The sequence below is a fragment of the Pelodiscus sinensis genome, chromosome 6 (assembly GCF_049634645.1).
Source record: "Pelodiscus sinensis isolate JC-2024 chromosome 6, ASM4963464v1, whole genome shotgun sequence".
NCBI lineage: Eukaryota > Metazoa > Chordata > Testudines > Trionychidae > Pelodiscus > Pelodiscus sinensis.
The window spans coordinates 51,972,706-51,997,023 of record NC_134716.1 but is presented as its reverse complement, the minus strand read 5'-3'; the positions used below and the strand labels follow the sequence as shown (position 1 = coordinate 51,997,023).

The 24,318-nt window shown below is 44.4% G+C and overlaps 1 protein-coding gene across 3 annotated transcripts in view; it reads right to left on the bottom strand.

Annotated features, from left to right (window-relative positions):
* Window positions 1-18,047, bottom strand: part of MARCHF3 (membrane associated ring-CH-type finger 3) — a 135,467-nt gene extending 117,420 nt beyond the window's left edge. Inside the window, exon 1 of one of the 3 annotated variants that reach the window (XM_014577048.2) lies at window positions 17,602-18,047. The gene's annotated coding sequence lies outside the window, so the exon portion shown is untranslated. The remainder of the gene's footprint in view (window positions 1-17,601) is intronic. The other 2 variants (XM_075931922.1, XM_014577047.2) reach the window with 2 other exon arrangements.
* Window positions 18,048-24,318: the final 6,271 nt, after the last annotated feature.

The following is a 24,318-nucleotide window of genomic DNA, read 5'->3' as shown; positions in this document are numbered from 1 at the left end:
ATCAATTATGTTTTTTGGAGGCTAGGGCAAGTAGGCTGAGGAGTCCCATTTCTGCGATGGGGTAACAGACTGAGTCAGTACACAGGAAATGTGCCAGAAAAGCCAAGAGAGGAACCAGTTAAGCTCCAGAAGTTTAAACACACCTTAAGTGATCCACAGCATAAAGGTTTGGATTCCCTCACAGTAATACAAGATGGTGGTCAGGAGGCATACTCACTAGGATTTGTGACAGGCAGTAATCAAAAGAAGATTTGCTTGTAAACTATGTTTATAGAAACAAAGAATGCAAAGATGAGAAAACTTCCAATTCTTTAGCTCCTTAATACATAAATTACCAGAGACTCTTTTCATGTAGGCATGTTTTCTTTCCTATTCAGTACTCATAATGAAAAATTTTGGGTGTAATTACAAATATATTTGATGACTGATGCACTCCTCCTGTCTGCTTTCTTCAGGGATGGTAGAATTCAGTGTCAGGCATTATATTTCACAACCAGGCAAGAGAGTGCAATGATGACAATGCTAGTTTGTGACATAAGTGAAATCGAACTGATTGACTGTGAAAGGAGAAAGCTGAGATTTGGGAAAGACACGTGTTGATAATCAGCAAGTACAAGAAAGAAAATGTATTCAGTGTCCAGCTAAATGGTAGTTTGCAACAACACGTATGAATTCATTAACGTTTATGTAACTGTATTATAAGCCATGTCAGAACTTTTAAATAAACTGTCTGGCAGCAGCAAAGCTACAGTATCACAGCAAAGTAAAGCTTTAACAAAAAAGCTTGTTTGCATTGGGGAGGGACCCAGAACAGTGCTCCAAAGTGCTAAGCTACTTGCCACTTTCTTCTTGCTACTCCCATGCTGGAAAATCTACTCTCAAACCCGGCAAACAGAACTGAATGCCAGATCTCACTCTCCTTTTAATATGTGATATGCTTAAAGGCAATGATAGATAGCAAGAGCTGTGGACAGAAAATGTTTTACTATCCCCTTGAGACAGTTAATTAATTACTTACTGTATAACACTATGGCTTTAAGAAATATGAAAATCTACCAAGTTCATCGGTCTTCACGAGTAGGTCAATGACAAAAGATCACAAATATGTGAACAAAAGATGGCCCTGGCTTCAAAGTGGAAGAGCAAATGTTCTGACCATGACAGCATGCTTGTGCTCTTTCGTAGTGGTAGGCTGGAGTATGAAAGAGATTCACAGTTGTCATAGCAGCCATATGATTCTGTGGAGAGCCATCACCCACATGGACGTCACTGAAATACAAGTCTATGCATCATAATCAGAGTCCTACCATTTTCACAGCCATGAAAAACACATCACAGACTGTGAAATAAGCCCTTCCCATGAAATCTGATGTCTCCTTGTGCCCGGGAGTCCCCATCAAAGGGGTTTTTTTTACATCCAACTGGGCAGGGGAAGTACAGAACCTGCCCCTCCTCTGCAAACAGCTCTGGCAGTGGAAGGGACCAGACCAAACCCACCTCCTGGTGCCTCCCTCTGCTGCAGGAGGCTGTTTGAGACTGGGTAGTAGCCTGAGGTTCCTGCAGCTGGAGGACACTTGTGGAGCTGGATCCTATCTTCCCTGTGATGCTGGAAGGGCCCCATCAAAGGACAGAGATTTGTCACTCCTCTGCAAATTGCTCTGGTGCGGGCACAAGGGGGACTGGATCAGACCCACCTCTACCTCTTAAAACCTCTTGCAGTTGCAGGAAGCTCTGAAGGCAGCACAGAAGTGGGTAGCAATCCCATGACCTCTCCCCATCTCCTTTTGGGTAGGGACAAAACCCTGAAACTTCCGGTTTATACACCTGAAAATGTGAAATTTACCAATTTTCAAACCTTATGCCTGTGAAATTGACTACAGTGGACCCTAATCATAATCATTCCCAAATTAAAACCATTCCAGGGCTCAAACAAGTTAGACACAATCAAATACATTTGTTTTTAGAGCCCGATAATGCCAATATATATAGGAACACTCTCCCTCTCAGTGCATCTATCTGTAAAGAGGTCGATCAAGAGAGACACTTTTAGCTTATCCAGCCCACTTTCTGTTGTACACAAAATACTGGTTGCCACACCAATGACTAAAGTGTGGATGGCTATGACTTTATTAGCTGTTGCCTTCACTCTAGACAGAGTGAACCTAAGAGTGGGCTTTCTCTCTATCCAGGGCCCTCGAGAGATTTTAGACAAGATTAAAGAATAGGTAAGAGGAGAGATAGGGAGCAGAAGAATTCTCTAGTGAACAAAGCTCTAGGCTGGGTCTTGGAACATAGACTAGGGACCTGAACCTGCACAGCTTCCTGGGGGACCTTGGATGAGATAGTCTCCCTTTATCTCAGTTCCCAGTCTACAAAGTGGGGGCAACAGTGTTTAGTGTTTCCCGGTCTCACAAAGATGGATAAATACATTAAAGACTGTGAGGTGCTCAGTTACTAGAATAATGAAGGAGGGGGGAATTATACCTTTTCTTTCCTGAATATTTAGTCTACAGGTTAAAAAAAAATGCATAGGTTTTGTGATAGTTTTCTTCTTCAAGCACCCTACTCTCTCCATACTCATGGTCACAAGAAAGTCAGAACTCATGCTCTCAAATAACAACCCCATTCTATGGTCTCTCATATCTCAAGGTCAATGTTGTACTGACCAACTGTCTTTATCTACACAGTGGATTCTGAAGGTGGGTGGTCCGGAAGCAGAGTTAAATGTTTTTTGCTTCAAGATATGTTTGTTTTGTGGCTAAGAGTGATTAGATTCAGATTAGTTGTTGAACTTAAGAAGGGACAAAAACGTCTCTTTGATTTAACCCAGTTTCACTTGTTCTGATTCTGAATGTGTTGGAGGAAACTAGATTATAATATACGAGATTAACACGGAAGAAAATTTTCCTGAAAAAGCTCAAGCTCATTCAATAATAGGTAATTTTGCCTCTGCACAGCACAATGCGGACACATCACCCAGTGCTGTAAAAACATAATTTGAGTTGCTTACTGAACAATGGATTCTCTTAAATATGTCAGCTGTCTTGGACCTTAAGAGACTTGTTTGAATACTTGGCTAGAATATGGAGGTGGGAGGGGGGAGCATTCATTCTAGAGTACTAGTGTTAGAATTCCTAGAGCAGGAATGGGGAAACCTAAGGCTGGACTCTCCCCACACTCCTGCACAGAATCAGGGAGCCGGAGCTGGTACTCCAGCCCTGCAGCCTCCTGCAGTCTTTCCCCCTGTGGGGTTGGAGCACTAGAACCAGTTCCCTGCTGCGGAGGTGGGGAATGGGGAGACCTGTGCCTTGTACGCCAGAGTCAAGCAAGCTGAGTCCAGATCTGACCCATGTACTGTGCCTGGCGGGGGGGGGGGGGGGGGGCGGAAGAAGTGGCTCTGTGCACTGCTGCTCCACTTCCCCCAGCTGGGAAAACAGCAGCACAACAAGGTGCTGCTTGGAAGCTTTTCCCCCTCCACTCCAATTGGCCATAATTGCAGCCAATAGGAGCAGCAGGAGGCAGTGCTTAGGAGCAGTGGGGATATGGAACCACGTGCATCACCAGGGAGCTGAGCCAGGTAAGCACCTCACCTTTACCCAGACCCCTCACTACTCTAACCCAAATCTCCCATTCCCAGCCTGTTCCTTCATCCTACCTCGCACCCTCAACCCACTTCTGCACACCATCCTGTCCAGACCCTTACTCCCTGTCACTTTATTGGATTCTAAAGATCACTGTTGCATCTATGGGGGCAGTGTTTGCCCCAAAAGTCTGTACAAAGGAGGTTATGTGAGATGTCACATGAAAGCTTATGTTCTACTGATTCTGTATATGCTATTCATGTACTTGTATGATAGCTGTATGTGGAGTTATAAACATATACTCTGTAGGGATGCTGGAAAATTCTCTGTCTGTGGCTGAGCAATGGGCAAGGAATGCTTAGCCAATGGCTGTGCGAATTAGCAAGGAGACAATGAAGCTCTAGGTGCCAATACACACCTCAGGAACGTGACTGATACCTGTAAACCAGCCAGGGCTGAAGGGCTGCCCGCATGGGACATGGGGATAGGTTGCTGGACCATGTGACCTGCAGTGATTTATTCTGGCTAGGAAGATGCCAGGGGAGGTATATAAGTGCCATGTGGCATCCTCCATCTTGGTGTTCAGCTCAGCTCTTGATCCCAGAGGCAGTCTTGCAGGGAACCACGAGCCAGAAAGAACTGTGGACCCATCCTGACATAGGATGTACACCAAAGACTGTTAAGCCAGCAGTTATAACATCTCTGCTACGAGCCTGTATCGAGACTTGGTGATTCGAGGCATGTAATGTATTATCCTTTAACAACCTGACTCTCATGCTTTTCTTTCTTTTAGTAATAAACCTTTAGATTTTAGATTCTAAAGGATTGGCTCAGCGTGATCTTGTGGGTAAGATCCAGAGTGTAAATTGATCGGGACCTGTGGCTGGTTTCTTGGGACCGGAAGAACCCGTTCAGGGTAGGTCAGTACTTTCTCTCATACCACCTCTTTGGCTCCACACCATTTAAGTCTTGGCCCTTCAAATTTAAATTGTAAGTCTCCTTTGCCAAAGCAAGTTCTGCCCTTCCCCCTTGGGTAGATTCAAAATGCAAAGCCTCTGGCCTAACAAAGACAAAGGGCTGGCTGGGTGTCTCCCCCTTGCTCACAATGGCCATGGAATCCTCTCTCTCCCCCACAATTAGTAGGGTAACAACAATAAGCTGTAGAATCACAAATCTTGTCCTTATGTATATTTGTACCTAGAGCTTCCTTGTCTCCTTCCTAAATAGCATAGCCATTGGCTGAGCATTCCTTGCCCATTGCTCAGCCACAGAGAATTTTCCAGCATCTCTACAGAGTACATGTTTATAACTCCACATACAGATATCATACAAGTACATGAATAGCATATACAGAATCAGTAGAACACAAGCTTTCATGTGACACCTCACATGACTCCCTCTGTACAGACTTTTGGGGCAAACACTGCCCCCATGGGTGCAAAAGTGATCTTTCGAATCCAACAACATGACACCCCTACTCTGCTCCTACATCCTACCTCCCAACCAGCACTTCCATCCCTAGCCCACTCCTGCACCTCCCAGACCCACCAACACCCCAACCCACTACTTCATCAGCCTTCCTGCCCAGACCCCACATCCCAAGCCTGCTTCCTGGCAGCTTCCTCCCCACACTGAACCCCTCATTTTTGGCCCCGCTCCATAGCCTAAGGGAGGCTCACAAAATATACTAGCCTGGACACTCTTTGGCTCTGGTTTTTCAGTGGGTCAGCAGCCCTCAACCCAAAAAAGGTTCCCTACTCCTGTCCTAGAGGGTGATGTTGGCTAACTGCTCACTTGCCTCAAGGATATAAGGAGGATGGTCATAGAGAATGCTACTGCTCAACAGAGACAGCAGCAGGATTAGGAAATCAAATGACCACAAAACAGCAAAGTGGCTGTAGCCCTGCAAAAAAAGATAGTCAAAGAGACCAAAAGAGGTCCCAAGTCTGCTGTTGTCATAACAATACAGTAGAACCTCCGAGTTACAAACATCCTCCATTCCCATTTAACATAGTACTATACTATTTACCTTTTTAAAAAACCTCTACTGCTGCCTGCTTGTGTACTTCAGGTTCAACATGAGGGGTGTGACTGACCAGTCAGTTTGTAAGTCTGATGTTCCTAACTCATAGAATCCTAGGGCTGGAAAAGACCTCAGGAGGTCATCGAGTCCAACCCCCTGCCCAAAGCAGGACCAATCCCAACTAAATCATCCCAGCCAGGGCTTTGTCAAGCCAGGACTTAAAAATCTCTAGGGATAGAGATTCCACCACCTCCCTGGGTAATACAGTCCAGAGCTTCACCGCCCTCCTGGTAAAGAGTTTTTCCTAATATCCAACCTAGATCTTCCTGCGGCAAGAGAACTGAGGTTCTGCTGTATCCTGAACTACACCATTTTCGAATGCGCATCTGAGTTTCTCACAAATGTATTGCTTTCTTTTTCCATTCTCTGTTACATATGACACGTCCCCTCCCCCCAAAAAAGCCATACCTCATTCCAAGTCCCATTTTCACCATTACACCTAGAAAAAAAAAATCAGCAAATTTAAGGTGGCCAGGTCAATGGGCAAATGGAAATTGTTGGTATTTTATCTACACCTCCTTTGCAACTACATATTTGTAATGACTGTGGTCTCTTTCTCCTCCCCATGTAGCACTTATCTTTTTTAACTGGAAAATCCTGAGGGCATGGACTGTTTTCCTCAGGATGATTTCACAATATCTAGCATAACAGAGCTTGCTCTCACTGGCCCTTTTATGCTATTATTTATACACAGGACAGACTTACAAAGCACCACAGTACAGAAAGGAGTAAATGATTAAAAAAAAAAAGACAGATGTGCAAAAAAAGAGAAACAAGTTTTACACAAAAATGCTATTCACATCAGTAAGGATTATATTGTGGGTAAAGAGCGATGACCCTAACTCAGTAGCCCAGCACATAGGCCAAGAGACTTAATTTCGGTACTGATGGGATTTGTCCTAAATGAACCTAGAGAGATTTGGGATCCCCAGATACTCCTGTTTTCCCAGGAGGTGGACAAAAGTGCCTCACTTCAGCTAGGTCTAATAAGGTGTTTGCAACAATTTTTTTCTCATGCGTATCCGGCTATAACAATTTATCATTCTGTAACTATAGACTAGAGTGTCGCGGTGCACCCTAGAAGGAACTATCTTTAACAACTCTTTGGATGCTGATGCTGCAGAATACAGCTTGGTAGTGGTGGCCATAGGAAGAATATTAAAATACTTCTCCAAAAAGCGTACTGACCTATTTCCAAGTGCAACCAAAGGAACTAACAGTGAGCTATTAAGTCCCATATGGTCTGCGTCAAGGCCATTCTCTTCCTTTTTCCTATGTGAACCATAAACCACAGTTAGGAAATCAGACACTCTTGATAGTAAGCCCTTCGCTCGAAAACTCACTTCCCTCTCACTGCTTAGACAGATCCTGGGGTGCTGACCTTCAGGTTTCCATTCAGCACCAATCTCTTTGCCTGAGGTGGGGGATGATTGCAGAATAGAAGGGATATAGTCTATCTTGCAGAGCTGGAGTCTCTCTCTTCATTAACACTGACAGTTTTGGATTAGCTTTAAATATTTCATATGCTGCTAGAGACCAAGATTAAGTATGCACTGCAGGTAATTTAGCAGAGGGGTTTGCTAGAGTCAGGAAGGCCATTCTAGTAAGGGTGGCAGGTCTACCCACGTGGCCACGGCAGATGGCATGAGAACAGCAAGGAAGAGCAAATACACAATGGGACTGGGAAGAGATAAAGAAGGCAAGAAGAATGAAGGGGAAACTGAAAAAAGGAGCAAAGAGTGAAGGGAGAGAGATGTAACAAAACTAAGAGGGCTAGAACAATAAAAGTAATTGATTAGGAGCAGAAAATGGGAGGGAACAGAGTAAGGAAAAAAGGGAAAGGAAAAGTAAGGGGGAGAGTGGGTAAAAGAGGGAAGCGAAAATAGAGTGATAACCATATAGAAAAAAATGGAAAATGGGCCGCACAGCCAAGGGAATGGAGAACAAACAAAAAATGGACAAGGTAAAGAGAAGAAAAACCCATACCAGCAGAACCTTCCAACTCAGAAATCCAATCGAGAATCTAATAATGGATTAAGAAATAAAGAATAGACTCAAAATAGCACACAACCACCTCGATCCCCATTTACATTTAATAGAGATGTCTAGAAGAATTTCATTTTGCAAACTGTCCTCAACCCATTGCTTATTTCACTTTCACCTCTCACTGTTTTTTTGTTTTTTTCTCCCCATTGAGAATGGAGCACTATTAAAAATATCTGGCTACTTCATGTATGTACATGAATGGGAACAGAGCTCTTGAAAATTTGATGTCTTTTTTTGATAGGGGGAAAAAAGGCTGAATGCTTTTAATAGCAAAACACCAGATTTTTCCAAAAGTGGTGCTATAAAGGCAAATATGAAGTCTACTCACCTTCTTTCAATGCGCTTTGGAATCAAAGTTTGGAATTTAAAATAAAACTACTTCTCCCTCTCTTGCAGCAGATATATATCTTAGAGTTTGATTATATGTCAGCATTAGAAACCTCTCTAATCTGGCAAGATCCATGGTCCAGCATGATAGCAAGATATCCACTTATCATGGGTGTAGCCAAATTTCCTATGGTCCCATAAATTTTGCTTACAGCCACCAGTCCTGGTTTGTGTGTTCTGAGCTGTTATTTAGCTCTACTTTGCCCTAAATATCTTCAAAGACTCCAGTAAGCAGTGGAAGGGTTGGTAATGCTACAATACAACATGGACCTCCAATGCTTCAGCAAATTCTCTGGCGTGGAACCAGTCAGTTCCAGAGAATGCCAGACCAGAGAGGTTCAACTTGTACTTGAAAATATGCTTGGTAGCTTGTAAAGATTAGATAAAAATGTAACTAGTTTCCCCAGCCCTTTTGATAATAACATTATTATAAAGGTTGTGTGCTATTTTTTTAAACCTTACTCTACGTTTGCCAATACAGGCAGTCCCCGAGTTACGCAGATCCGACTTATGTCGGATCCGCAGTTACGAACGGGGCTTTTCTCGCCCCGGAGGACGGGAGCGGCGGGACGCCGAGATGCGCCGCGGTCCACCGCCCCCGTCCTCCGGGGCGAGAAAAGCTGCTCCCCGTCTCCCTGGTCTGCAGGGAGACGGGGAGCAAAGCCTTGGAGCACGCCCACAGCGGGACAGCCCGGGCGCGCTTGAGCTGTCCCCCTGTGGGCGTGCTCCGCGGCTTTGCTCCCCGTCTCCCGACCAGCAGACCAGGGAGATGGGGAGCAAAGCCTCGGAGCACGCCAGCAGTGGGACAGCCGCGGCGCGCCTGGACTGTCCCGCTGCCCACGTGCTCTGCGGCTTTGCTCCGCGTCTCCCAGGTCAGCAGACCAGGGAGACGGAGCAAAGCCATGGAGGACTTGGGTGGTCCCGCCACCCCCGTCTCCCTGGTCTGCTGGGGGGGGGGGGAGCAGCAGACCAGGCTTTTCTTGCCCACCCCTGGGGTAGAGCAGCTGGGGGCTGCCGGGTTGGTCCCGCAGCGCCGCTCCGGACCAACCCGGCAGCATCCCAGCTGCTCTGCCCCAGGCGTCCTGATTCAGCCGCTGCTGGTCAGTTTCAGCAGTGGCTGAATCAGGATGCCTGGGGCAGAGCAGCTGGGGTGCTGCTGGGTTGCTCCAGTAGCGCTGAGTAGCCACGCTACTGTAGCAACCCAGCAGAACCCCAGCTGCTCTGCCCCAGGCGTCCCCAAGTCAGCCGCAGCTGGAACTGACCAGCGGCTGACTTCAGGAAGCCCGAGGCAGAGTTGCTCTGCCCCAGGCTTCCTGGAATCAGCCGCTGATCAGTTTCAGCAGCAGCTGACTTGGGGACGCCTGGGTTTCTTAAGTTGAATCTGTATGTAAGTCAGAACTGGCGTCCAGATTCAGCCGCGGTTGAAACTGATCAGTTTCAGCAGTGGCTGACGCCAGTTCCGACTTACATACAGATTCAACTTAAGAACAAACCTGCAGTCCCTATCTTGTACGTAACCCAGGGACTGCCTGTATGTGAATAATAAGCAATAGGTACATCATTAGAGCAATGATAGTCTGACAATATATTACTCTAAAAATTGTGACAGTTCATAAAACATATGTATTTTAAAAAGAGATACAAAAAATGATGAGACAGGAAAAAGAATGTTAGAGTACAGCCCAGGAACACAGATGCAGATTGCTACCCTTGAGAGCAAGTTTTCCCTTAATTCTGAAAGTTGGCAGGATGTAATTCTGCTGCTGCTTCTTAGACATCACACAGCTAGATTGCCCCAGAACACACAGAATACTGAAGAAAAATATACATATGTATACACAATATGAAATAGAACACATACCAATGACTTGCAGCCTTGCACACACCCACATGCATCTCATTACCTCATCTGACATTTCATTAGTTACTTCTCACTTTCTTTGTATTAAAATTTTCCATCTGCTGCACTTTTCCTATAGACTAGCACCCACGATCAGCATTCCCTCCGTCCGTGAGCACAGTGAGTTTTGACTTGTGCACCAATATTGGTGTCATGTGCGCTTGTTTGGATGTGTGTCACTGTGGCACTCAGCAGTTATACACACACACACACACACACACACACAACATTTAAATTGTTATGCAAGAAAAAAAATACTAAAACAAGACAATTAATAAGGTGCATGACCATGCACCCAACCACCCTGAAAACCAACCAGTTTGGTACCCAATCTCACTCCCACGCAGCCTTGCTCCCACCATTCCTAGACTCACCAATCCCTGCACCCCCATCCTGTGCGTCCTTTACCACTAACCCTTCATTGTGCCCCATTTGCCCTTAACGTCTACACAGTGCCCCCTTCATCTCAACCCCTACACTTTCCTCCCAGCTGTGCCCCCAACCCACACCCTGTGCTTCTAGCATGTCCTGCCATGATGCCCCCTTCCCAGTACCCTTCACCCACTTTGCCCAGCAATACCCGTGCCCAGTTGCCCCTCATCCTCTGGGAATGGGCCCAGTTTGCCCAGCGCTAAGGCCGGTCCTGCCACAGGGCTGTCGACTACCCTGTGGCTCCGACACAGGCCCCAGCTTCCCGTCAAGCAGCCCCGGCCCCAGCTACCTCCCCCACATGGCTGCTCTTGCCCCAGCCCCAGATACCCCCACACACAGCTGCTCTGGCCCTGGCAGCCGGAGGTGCCGCCACCCCACCCCCCCCTCAGCCTGCAGAGGTTTAGGCCTCGGCCCTGGCTGACAGAGCTGCCACCACTCACCATGGGATTGCTCAGGCCTGAGCCCCAGCTGCCAGAGCTGCCACCACCGCTGTCCACCATGAGATGATTCAGGCCCAGGCCCTGGCCAGCAGAGCTGTTGCTATCACCACCACACAGCTCCAGCTCTGGACCTCGCCAGCATCGCCAGAAGAGCAGTTGCCAGCTGCCCACGATGCAGCTCTGCCTCTGGCCCTGGCTGGGGCCACTGGAGGAGCTGCTCCCCGCCATGCAGCTCACAGCTCCAGCCCTGGGGAAGGGTTGAAGCTAGAGCCAGGGCCACATAATGGCTGCCCTGCTGCTCCTGGGGCAGGATAGCCACCCACCACGCAGCCCTGCCCCAGAACTGCTGACCAGATATTGTATGACTCTGCTGAGGAGGTGGGCAGGCCTCAAATTCTTGGTGCTCACCCACACAGGCTGGCACCTTAGAGGGAACACTGCCCATGATTCCTCTTTGCTTTTCTTACTGAGCTTAAATGCATATAAGTGTAAAGTAATAGATGGTGAAAAAGGGGTTAGAGGCTTCATACAGGGCACTCTAAAGTCTAAATCATGGTTAATTATTAGTTATAAATTACATAATTTCATCTATTTATTGACTGTGGAACAATGATTTTTTTTCACTTCTAGAACTCATCCAATCTCCCTTTCTACTACAACATCGAAGATTAAGGCCTCAAGCCAGCACAGAACTTAAGCACATGCTTAACTAAGTATATGAGTAGTCCAACTGAATTAATCAGAACAAATGACTAAGAGGGAAGGCATTTAGTATGAAACTATAGTGATTGGCTTGTTAAGTATGTATTTTTAAAAGGCCTTGTTCTTTGAACAAGGACTTGACCATTTTTTCCCCCAGTTCTGAAAGGTTAATCCTAAAGCTGATCAAAAACTGAAAATTCCATTTCACAGGACATTCTCATTTTCTTGATATTAAAATTTTGGATTGAATGTAAGTTAAAAAAAAATCAACAAACAAATGTCAAAACATTCCACTTCAACAGTTTTCATTACAACTAAATGTTTTGACAGTTTCAAAGTGAAACATGTCAGTTGTGTGTAGACTTGAAATAGGGATGTTAGATAGTATGTAACTGAATATATCAGAGGCAGCAGCATGGGACAGCAGGCGGGAGCCGGTCCATGAGTGGAACCAGTTTAAAAACCAGCTCCCCGCTTAGACCAACTCCTGACTGCCACCTTGTCCTGCTGCTGATACAATAAGCCCTGATACAGAGTAGTGGTGCAAAGTGGCAGCAGCCCCTGTCCATGGGGGACGCGAGATCCCTGCAGGGAGAGTCTGCTGTGTGGGATGCCAAAGTAGCCGCAGTCTGCAGGCAGCTCAGACCCCCCACGGACAAGGGCTGCTGCTGCAAAGCAGCCTCCATCTACAGTGAGCCCGGTTCTGCCACTGACAGACGCTGCTTCATGGCAGCCTCCTCTGCCCTGTCCCTCACGCTACTGCCTCTATCAAAGGCAGCAGGGGAGGGGGGAAAGAGGTGGCTGGAGGACCTCTTAAGCTGGCTCCCCCCAGTACCAGCTCCTGCTGCCTTCTACAGAGGTTGGGGAGGCAGGAGGGGGAAACAGGCAGGTCCATAGAGCCAGCACACACAGAGAACTGGCTTAAAAGCCTGTTCACCGCACATATCAGCTCCCACCTGACCCCTCATCCTCCATGCTGCTGTCTCTCTATCAGAGGCAGCAGTGCAGGAGTGTGTGGGGGGGGGAAGACACCATCTGCCACCTCCCCCTCCTTGCTGCCTCTGATACAAAGACAGCAAGGGGGTGTGGGAAACATGTAGTTGACAGGATTAATCAATAAGCCTGGGCTTATCAGTTAATCATGTAGTCATCTACACACTGACATCCTTAACTTGAAACAATACCTTTAATTTCAGATCTACTTTAATTGCTGTATCTGTTATAGCCTTGAGAGATTTGTAGTTGCAAATCCCTTGTGCCTTCATTGTCCTCATATGCTCAGGAGCTGGACAGGACTAAATCCCCCATAATGTATTAGGATAGCTCAGCAACAGGAAGAGACCATGGTGCATCATGGGACTTCCCTGGAGAGAAAGAGATGGAGGAGAGATCAGGAGGAATGCAGAACTACACTACCTATGAAGTACCATTGCATCTCAGGCAGGCACAGAGATTAATGTCAACTAAAACCCAAATATTTTAATTTGGGTCAACTTGAAACAAAATGTTTTGTTCAAATTTTCCAAAGAAAATGTTCTGCCAAAATGGATTTTGTAGAAAGTTTCAATTCAACCTGGCTAGTTCCTATTTAAAATTCTGAAGAATAGCAACTGAAGACTGGGTCTAAACCAATAACTCTCACTCACCACTTTTTAAATACAATAAAGTGAGTATGAACCAAAAAAAACCAAAACCACTTTCACTTTTATAAGTTGATATTGTATGGCGTTGAAGGTTCTCAATTTTCATTTACAGTTGAAGGCTCTCAGAGCTTTGGGCTCTTTGACCCTCTACCTGAAACTGGATCACTGTGAATGCAGGGGTCTGCCCTTGTGAAGCAGCTTGTAAAATTGAGGACTTTGGCCAGAGTTGGGCCTAATTTTCAAAGGTGCATATAATCCACAAATTACACACCACTGACTTTACCAGGAGTCTGGAGTTGGGCACCCAGAAGCAGAGGCCACTTTTGAAAATGTTTGCCTTGAGGTACAACTGTATTTTACTGCCCCATCTTTCTTTTCCCAGCTGATGGCTGGGGCTGTGACAATATCTATGGGAGAAACCATGAAATACAAGGATCCTGATTCTCTTACCTCCTGAGGTAGATCAGGAGTAACTCCACTGAAGTCCATAGACTTTCACTAGTTTTACACATGTGAGAGCACAATCAGCCATTCCATACACTTAATCATTTGTTTTCCTCCTTTTCTGAATCTTTTCCTATTCCAGTAGATCTGAAGATGAGGCGACCACAGCTGCATACACTATTCAAGATGGATTTATATAGAAGAAAAAAGATTTTTCTGTCTTATTATGTATCCCTTTCTTAATGATTCCCAACCTTCTGCTTGCTTTGACTGCCACTGCACACTGAGTGAATGTTTTCAGAGAACTATCCATAATGACTCCAAGATCTCTCGAGTGGTAACAGCTAATTTAGACCCTATCATTTTGTATGTATAATTGGAATGTTTTCCAATATGCATTACTTTACGTTTATCAACAGTGACTTTCATCTGCTATTTTGTTGCCCAGTCACCCAATTTTGAGAGATCCTTTTGAAGCTCTTTGCAGTCTGCTGTGGACTCAACTATCTTGAGCAATTTTAGATCATTTGCAAATTTTGCCACTTCACTTTCTGCAGATCATTTATGAATATGTTGAATAGGATTGGTCCCAGTACAAAGCCCAAAGGGAAAGCACTAGTTATCTATCTCCATTCTGAAAACTGACCATTTATTTCTACCCATTATTTACTATCTTTTAGCCAGTTACCAAGAGGACCTGCCCTCTTATCCCCATGACGGCTTACTTAAAAGAGTCTTTGATGAGGGACTCTAAGTACACTATATCCACTGGATCCCCCTGGTCCACAAGCTTGCCAGCCCCTTGCCCTCCAAAGTTCTAGCAGATTGAGGCATGATTTTCCTTTACAAAAATCCATGTTGAATCTTCCCTCAATGAATTATGTTAATCTATGAGCCTGAGAATTCTGTTCTTTGGTTGAAACTATAGCAGTTTGCCCAGTACTGAAGTTAGATTTCCTAACCTGTAATTGCCAGGATCGCCTCTGGCGAGCAGCTGGATGCCATTGTAGAGCGGGGTACTACTACCTCACTTCCAGGAACCACTCTGTACCTTATTGGGAGTCCCCGGCTTCTGTCCTCATTCCTGAGGTAGAAGCGTGAGGCTCTCACAAGTGTGCATCCCACAAAAAGTGTGATTGTCTTCATGTACGTTAATGGGTGTTACACGCACAATTATGACCACCAGAACAGCTCTTATTTAAATGACATCTGTGAAGAAGTGGATTTTTAATATTCATTTAGTGCTCCAACCTGCAAAAGAGAGCTGTGTGATTCTGAACACCTTTAATTGCCACTGACATGTAAGGGAAGGGAGGGCACTCCTTAAACAGAAGTTATGAGTCCAATGCAGAATTTACTGGGTGAAACTCTGTGGCCTCAATTTTGCAGGAGGTCAGACTAGATGACAACCATGGTCTCTCTGGTCTTAAAAAATCCATATCTTGTAGAACTGGGCCCTTTGGAGTTAAAATTGATATTTCCTAAATTAGCTCCAAATTATTCCCTTGAGGTCAGAGAAGTACATCACTTGGAAGTTTAAAGACTTTTATCATCCATCCATATTATTTTGACTTTTGCTAAAATATAGCCCCTGACATGAAATGAGTAGTTACAAGTGGATTACTTGATATGTGACCGACTGTAATGGACTACTGTATTCCTTGAACACCAAACCACAAGTAATGTAATTATATTACCTATTTAAGATATCCAACTGAGATGTAACGGCATCTCAGACACTGTCCTGTGTATAGTGCAAGCACATTGAGATTATGTAGGCCCTGATCCTGCAACAAGCTCAGTGCAGTCAGACCCCTTGCATCCACACAAAGCCCCAATGAAATCAGGGGGAATAAGTACAAGTGCAGGAATTTATCCATGCCAGTCTGATGCGAGTGGGAGTGTTTTGTCTTATTTCAAAGGGCATTGTTGAGGCCTTAAATATCCTTGTGAAAAAAGTTATAACTGCATTTCTCATACTTAGCTCTTTCTTCATATGACTTAGTGATTTTTGAAGTGGTTAGATTTCTCCAGGTATTTACAGCTTGCCAAATTATTTCCCCCAAACTTCTTTAAAATGTCCAAACAATTTTTATAAGTGAGTGCAAAAGAATGCTAAACTAATATTTAAAACTTGTTGACACTGAAATCAAACTAATTTAAAAATATTATAAAAAGTCATAGGACTTAGCATTCCTACTCTGAGACTCAGGATAGGAAAAGTATTTTTATGATATAAGTGTGTGAAGAAACCTTAACTATATGGCCGAAACAGTCATTTTAACAACCCTGTTTATTTCTGTTGCATTAGTCTTGTAATAAAAGTTAAAATGACCCATCAGTATATTATGAAAAAACAAATCCTTTTGGATATAGATACAACATTCTTATACATTACTTTTTTTTACTAGGATGTCCAATTATATTTATGTGAACTCAATCCTCCATTCAAAAATCTCCCCAACAGACCAGCCACTTAACTAAACCTCTTATAAATAGCAATTTGGCTTATACTCAAAGACTTCATTTTCTATCATGCTACATCAAGGCACAAGTTAATACACATGCTTTGTGTTAAGATAACATGATATTTTTTACTGTTTTGTTGCTTTCCCAAGTGCTTTGACTGGACTGTGCATGCTGTATTTTAACAGGTGGGTTGGCTGGCTAGCTGCTGGGCTGTAAACGACCAACTGGAATCTACACTGAATAGTACTTAACTGAATGCTCATAAAGTTCATGGACAACAAACCGACTCAGACGCACATACACAGAGATGCACATACACAGAGATGAATACAGAAACAGAATATATATCGCTAGTCTGCCTCTCCCCTTCCCACTGTCCAAGGCTAATTCAAGATTTAGTTTTCTATCACATTAACAGAAAAAAACCCACATTCTTATTATATGCTGCTCCTGAGAAGTGAATGTGGGATGAACACACAATGAATGCTCATGCAGAGACATATATACATATAATGATCTCCTATTTAAAAGGATAGTGAAACTTCTTGTAAACAAAAAACTACACAAGAATTCTAAAATTCAACCACTGTGCATATATATCACATAGGATGTTATGAGCTCAGAAACACTGTAGACCCACAAAAAAATAAACTAAAGTCCATGGTGTGTCTATTGTAGCCATATTTTTTCTATACACAAACTGCATTTGTACTTCTCCCTGAACTAGAGGGAGAAAAATATGCAAGTATGAGTTAAGGTTTAGTCTCATGAGGCATCCCTAATTTGTGTTAAAATGCTCAAGTATTAAAACTTCAAATGTTGCCATAGATTAAGTTTTATTTATACATTTCAACAGCTTAAATATGTCAAAGGAGTAGCCCTGTTTGTTGTTTTTTCAATTACAGACTAATAGTTCTGCAGCACCTTAGAGACTAACGAAAAAAATGTAGACAGTATCATGAGCTTTTGTGGGCACAAGCCACTTCTTCACAGCATATGATTCAGTGTGTGCCTCTAACATATATCTGCTCCACAATTGTTTGTTTAAATTGTTTCCTTGACTGTTTTTGTTGTTTTAACTGCAAGTCATAGACTGTAAACCTAGCAATTACCTCGGAGATTCGGACATCATTACAGACACGAAACATGAACCACCTACGTTTGAGTTACCCGTGGGCAAAGGGGCAGCTAAGAAAACAAACAGCTAATTGTTGGTTTAGAGATGGACTGTTCAAAGACAGAGACCCCCCAACAACCCTTTTCAAGTATTATCATTTTAACCACTCCGCGGCTGGCATTGCCACTGCCCACCAAGTTTCCGTGCCCACCCCCCCTCCTTTGGCAGGGGCGAGGTCCCTCATCCTCTGGGGATTTATGATGGAAACTGCTGATGCTACAGACAGACAGACAGACAGACGCAGACACTCCGAGAGAGCCCGGGTGGGAGCGGAGCTCGCCGCACGCAGACACTCACCCTCCTTCTGTAGCACCGGGTTGCTTTACACGCCCCTGTTAGTCCTCCTGGCTTTTCCAACTTCTCAGGCGGCGGCGTTCCTGGCTGGGGCGGCAGGGAAAGTGCAGAGGCGCATGGCTGCGAGGCAGGGCTCCGAGGGCTGAAGGACACGGCTCGGGAACCGGACTCCTCCAGCGCCTCAGCCTCCAGCCTCTAGCAATTCATTGACCTGCTAAGCGAGCGAGGTGGAACGGCAGCGGGGGCTGGAGCAGCCCGGCCGGCGAGGCAGGGGAGGGGGGCGGGGGGGGGCGTGGCCACGCTTCCTGACTGGCCGGCCCCTCATTCAAGTCGGCAGCGTCGGCCGCCTGCCTCCCCCGGCTCCAGCCCCGGGCTCCGAGCTGGATGGGGAGGTGGGCGCGCGGGGGAAGCAGCAGGACAAAGGGCGTCTGGGAGGCGGCGCGTGGCTGGGACCCCTGGTGGCCAGAGCGCGGAGGCGCATTCGAGAGAAGCCGCCAGTCAGAGCGCCAGGTCAAAGCCCCGGGGGGGCAGAAAACCAAAGCCCTGCCTCTGCCTCTCCATCTCCGCCGAGCAAACGCTAAACAGCCCGGGCATGTAAATAGATCAATGGATTATTTGCACACATCCATTCTGTAGCCTTCCAGGGGCTGGTTTGGTTTAGGGTTTAGTTGCAAAGATGTGTAAGGGAAAGCAAGACAGACAAGGCCTTGAAGCTATTCTGTATAATCCAAGAAACAAAACAAATACACAAGGCAGAGCAAGGAAGGGGGGGGGGGGGGCTCCTCAATTGTTTTAAAGGGACTGATCTCTTACACCTGTGCACCCCAAAAAAAGCTTGGAAATGCAGTTCTGCTCTGAAATGCAACTGTGCAAATGCTACCCTGAGGTTTATTGTCTCAGTATCCAGTCTTGCAGTTTAAAAAAAGTGAATATTTTTATTTTAACTCAGCTTGGCCTCAGAGTTTGCCCCCCCTTTATTGCATCATCACATGCAATAAAGCTTCTGCTAGTCAAATTATACCCTAAAGTTACATCTGTGCCATTCCCTTGCTTGCAAGCTAATTGGCCTCTAGTAAACAGCTCTTTGCATAATGCACAATAAAGAAGAGAATCCAGCTTATTTCATTTTTGCATGGTTTTGCAGCATGAAAAGTAATAAAGCAATACAAACTTGTTTTGGAGAGATGACTAAATACACAGAGGGAATCATGTCTGTTAACTAACGGAGAAGTTATTGGGTTAAATGTTACATTTCAAAGTAGGATTACTCCTATAAATGTTCTCCAGAGGAACTGATCTGGGAACAACTATGGTCACATATGTCTCTTTGTGACACACAAGTCACTAAGCATTTCTAGGTATGGCCAACAGGAATAACCACTCACAGGAGTGTTATGAAGACTAACAAATTCATGCTTGTAACGAAACCTATTCATTTTCAAAGTTCAAATGTGTAGTGAAAGCAACCTGATACATCAGAAGCTAGCATGAGGGTCAGAAGAGAAGAGAAACAATTGCATGAATAGAGCATTAATCTTTATTTGCTAACATTCTACTCTGTCAAATGTCAGACAGAAAATGAATCACTAAACTGATACATGATATGTTTAATTTTGATTATAAGAGAACAATTATCCATTTAAGACATAATCAGTTTGCCTGGACAGAAAAGTCACAATGCAAAAGTCTATTCTCAAAGGCTAAGTCTACATTGGTGCGATCTTGTGCCAGAGCTATGCAAATGAGGCTAAGGGTGGAATATCGCTGAGACTCATTTGCATATATAATGAGCCACCATTTTTGCAGAAGAGGCTCTCATGCAAGAAGGAGCTGTCTACACAGCCCCTTCTTGCGCAAAAAAACCCTCTTGCACAATGCTGTTATTCCTGAAAATAATCAGCGTAGCGGCATTGCGCAAGAGGGTTTTTCTTGCCAAGAAGGGGCAGTGTAAACAGCTCCTTCTTGTGCAAGAGCCTCTTCCACAAAAATGGTGGCTCATCATATATGCAAATGAGGCTCGGCGATATTCCATGCTTAGCCTCATTTGCATAGCTCTGGCGCAAGATCGCGCCAGTGTAGACATAGCCAAAGGGTATGTCTACACTGCATTCCTCTTTCAAGAGAGGCATGCAAATGCAGCTGAGCCAATTGCAAATGAAGCACAGATTTGAATTTCCCACGTATCATTAGCATAATCACATCCGGGTGCTATTTCGAAATACCCTATTTCTAAAAAAGAAACGCTGTATGATGCGGTTATTTCGAAAGAAAACCCTTCTTTCAAAATTACCGTTACTCCTTATAAAATGAGCTTCCTTTGCAATTTCGCTCAGCTGCATTTGCATCCCTCTCTCGAAAAAGGAATGCAGTGTAGACATACCCAAAGATTCTAGAGCAATGGTTCTCAAAGTGTAATCCATATATCATTAGTGGTATGCAACCATTTTGCAAGTTGGCCATGGCCAACTCCCTTCTCCCTCAGTGGGAACCCTATGCTGGCATTCTGGTCCAGTGTGTGGGAGGGAAGAGAGCCCTGAGCCTCATGGGCTGGATCCACCTCATGGGGGAGGGGGAAGAAGCGGTCAGGGGTGCAAAGCCAGGTGAGCGTCCCCCACATTCCCCTCCAGCAAATACCTCATACCCCCAACCCACTCCTGCACCCTCTCTCCCGGCTAGACTCTCCCACCCTCAGTCTGGTCCTGCACCCTTCCTGCCTACCCCCTCTTGCATCCATTTTGCCATCATGAGTGGTTGGCCGGTGGTCCATGGAAAGGACCAAATTGAGCGGGGCCAAACATTGAGAACCACTGTTCTAAAGGAAAGCACACCTAAAACATGGTGGATCGTTTCTGCAAAGGTAACTCCCTTTGAAGTCAATGAGAACTGTAACGTTAAAATTACATTTTAAAAAGCAATAGTCAAAAGTACCTCTGATTTCATCCCTCAGAAAGGAACTTAACTGCATCAAATTAATTGCTGGTGATCATATCTGTCAATCCACTAATTCCACTGAAGTTGCCTATTCTTATGCCAGCAATAAAATTTCTCAAAGAAACATCCACAAATACAAGGCTTTAGAGACACGAAGTCTAAAATACAAGCTTGATCACTAATGTATGTTTTTAAAACATCTTTGCTGTGTATTTTTTCTTTTTTAATGAAAACAAAAATGATTTAGCTGCCAATGTTGCTGCAGATGTTTGTTTTAGTTGCTGGGTTTTGTTCCCCGCTCCTCCCTCGGCAAAAAAAAAAGTCTTTGTATCTAAGTGTATTGTTTAGCACAATGGCATGAGTGCTCTCTGATGTGAAATTAGAGTCAGCAAAAATACCAGTCATATATTTATATTGCAAGTTCTTCAGAGCAGGGACTGTCTTGTTCTATGTTGCCTAGCACAGTAACTAATATATTTGGGAAAAAATAAAGATACGTTTAGACTCCAAACTCTACACACCTGTCTAACTCTGCTGAGACTAGATAGATTTCCTAACATAAAAATCAATCTGGTTGACTGTTGTGAAGCCCCCATCTCCTCAATACAAGTTATCTACAGGAAAAGAATATGAGAGGGCTCATCCCTTCACCCTCCCACTCCCTGGTTCTTCTAGCATAAGAAGAGAGCCACAGTACCAGAAGACCAAAAGTGCAGACAAGTTGATGTTTCTTGGGTTTAGCTTCCAGTAAGAATTATCCCAATTTTTTTATTTCTTTTCCCCAACTTGCTTCCTGTTTAATATATATAATAATATTTTTAGCTATACCTTAACCATCATTTTACTGAAATTTAACTAACCAATCCTAATGTATTGTAACATGATTATCAAACCAATTATATCCCACCACCTTAATTGATTTACACCTTGCAAGATTAATTAAACAGCAGACAGAAATAATCAAAGAACCAGACAGAAACCATGCAGATAAACAATAGACAAGTGGATACCATTAAGACAAAACAATAAAGAAATGAGGATTTCACAACTACATCTATTGATCAATGGGTTCTTGCCAGACAGAAAGCTATCATGCCAATTTTTCTTTAAATATTCTAAGATTTTTATCTTTATGTCATGACGATAAGCACTACTGAGACAGACTCATCTTTCTAACAGCCCAATCTTATTTCAGTGTGAGTGGTTTAGAATATGAGATTGTGACAGTACGCTTCCTGACTTATGGCTGCCCCTGCTGCTTAACCAAAGGACAAGGCCTCAGACTGTCACAGTGAGAGAAAGCCAATACGCAGGCAAACTGTAATTTTGATTTGTTTTTATACCCCTGTAACTAGCTAAGCGATAATAATATATCTACATTTTTAAAGTATAGGCCTTTACATGCAGGCCTGAATATATATATATATATATATATATATATATATATATATATATATATATATATATTCTAACAAATAATTTCATTTGTAATCCATATAAATAATATTATATATTTGTTAGCATTCACAATAAAAGAAAAAGTATTTTAAAAAATACCATATATAGTTAACAATAAAACTCTCCACCCTCAATTTGAATGAATAAGGCAGAGACAAGCCATCTTCTGACCTGATCAGAAAGGTTTAATTTTGCTCCTGAGATTTCCTACACAGCAGATGTCATCATAAAAACAAAGGAGAATACTGTTATCTCAGGGACAGCTATTGCTAGTTGACTATTCCAAGCTCTGCCACTAACTATCTTGAGAGTCAGGACAAATCCAATTACAGTAAAACTCCAATAGTCCGACATCCAATAGTCCGGCACTCCTGATAGTCCGGCATCAAAATGGCAAGAGCCTAGTGAGTGAGCTTTGGCAAAAAATGAATCACAAGGTAATAGCGGCAGCAGGTGAACTGAGCAAAAAGGGTAAAAAAGGCTTAAAAAAACTAAAACATTACAGTATACTGTATACAGTATGTACAATAAAAAGGGTTAAGAATACTTTATATACAGTATATATAACCAGCTTATAGTACCTCCTGATAGTCCGGCATATTTGATAATCCGGCACCACCTAGGTCCCATAGGTTCCGGATTATCGGAAGTCTACTGTACTTCTCTATGCCATTTATAAAATAGAGGTAATAATACTTCGTCTTTGCGAAACACTTTGAGATCTATTGATGAAATGTACTGTATAGTAATATTATTTTATCACCAAAATTGGTAGGGAAAAACTCAGGTGCTGTGAAATTTGCCTATATTATGGAAAGGGACAAGTTAGCACTTCAATGGTGCCCTTTCAATAATTTTCTTTAAGGGGTTGTATAAACTTTATAAATTCTCCTTGGCCTTGCACAGAATAAAAAGAAATTACTTCCACTCTCAGCAACCCTGATTGGTGGTTGAATTATTACAAATAGGGCAGAACTGTATTTCAGCATCAAGTGCAAAAGGTGCTTTGGTATCCTTGATGATGAAACCAGTTGTGGATTTGATTGGCCCATGTGTCATCATTTATACCTGTGCCAAGTTCTTTCGTTGTGCTACTATATTTTCTATCCCCTTTGACCTTACTTAGCACAGCTGAAAGTGGTCATGCCGGTGGCAAGACAGCTGAGAATCAAGGCCAAGGAACTGGAGGAATGAACTTAAGCATGAAAAGGGAAAGAAGTGGTTTATCAAAGGCCAAGGTGATGGTGTGTTATACCAGTGGTGGGTAAAATATGGCCCACAGGCTGGATCTGGTCTGCCATACATTTTCTTCCAGTTTGCCGTGATCCTCTGGGCTGGGGCAGGAAGAACATGTCGCACGGACCTGCAGAGCACTAGGCAAGTCTGTCTGCCTGCTGCGGCCCTAGCCACACCACTCTCAGAAGTGCCCCAGCTGAAGGTTACTGGCAAGCGTGTCCATGGACTCTCCTTGGAAGGTGGGAGATAGTGGTTCTCTGCGTATTGCCTCCACCTGCAGCACCATCCTCACAGCTCCCACTGGTAAAAAAACATCCCATAGAAACTGCTGGGGCAATGCTTGTGGGCATACAGAGGGCCACTGCTCCCTTCCCTGTAAGTAGCATGGAAAGAAACATTTCCCAGTACCAGCTAGCAGCTTTGAGTGGCACGGGGACACCACTGCATGTGCCTAAAAGACCTCCCTGTACCAGTGAATGGGAGCTGCCTGCAGTAAGCACCTCCTGGCCAGAGCCTGCACCTCACACTCCCTTCCACACCACAACCTCCTCCCCCAGGTCAGAATCTCCTCCTGGACCCCAACTCGCTCCCAGATACTGCCCCTCTCCTACATCCCTGGCCAGGTCAGAATTCCCACTGCATTGAAGCCCCCTCCTAGACCTCACATTCCATCTTGCACCCAAATTCCCTCCCAGATACCGCATCTCCTCCTGCACTCCAATCCCTCCCTGCAGCTCTCACCTGCACAAACTCTGTCCCAAACCCACACACCCTTCATTAATAGCAAAGTGTAGACCATGACCACTTACCAAAATTCTTGAAGTAGGGATGTTAAATATCAGTTAACTAAATAGTCTATTAACCTCATGAATGATCAGTTAGTTGACTATTCTAGTCCCCGGGGGCGGGTCAGCACCCAGTGTGCTCCGGCCCCACTCCCAAGGAGCCCCCTACCACCTCGCACTGCTGCCTCTGTATCAGAGGCAGCAGCTCAGGATGCCAGGTGGGAACTGGTCCGTGAAGAAAGACAGCTTAAAAACCAGCTCCCCATCATCCCACGCGGCTACCTCTGATGGAGAGGGGGATCCAGCATGA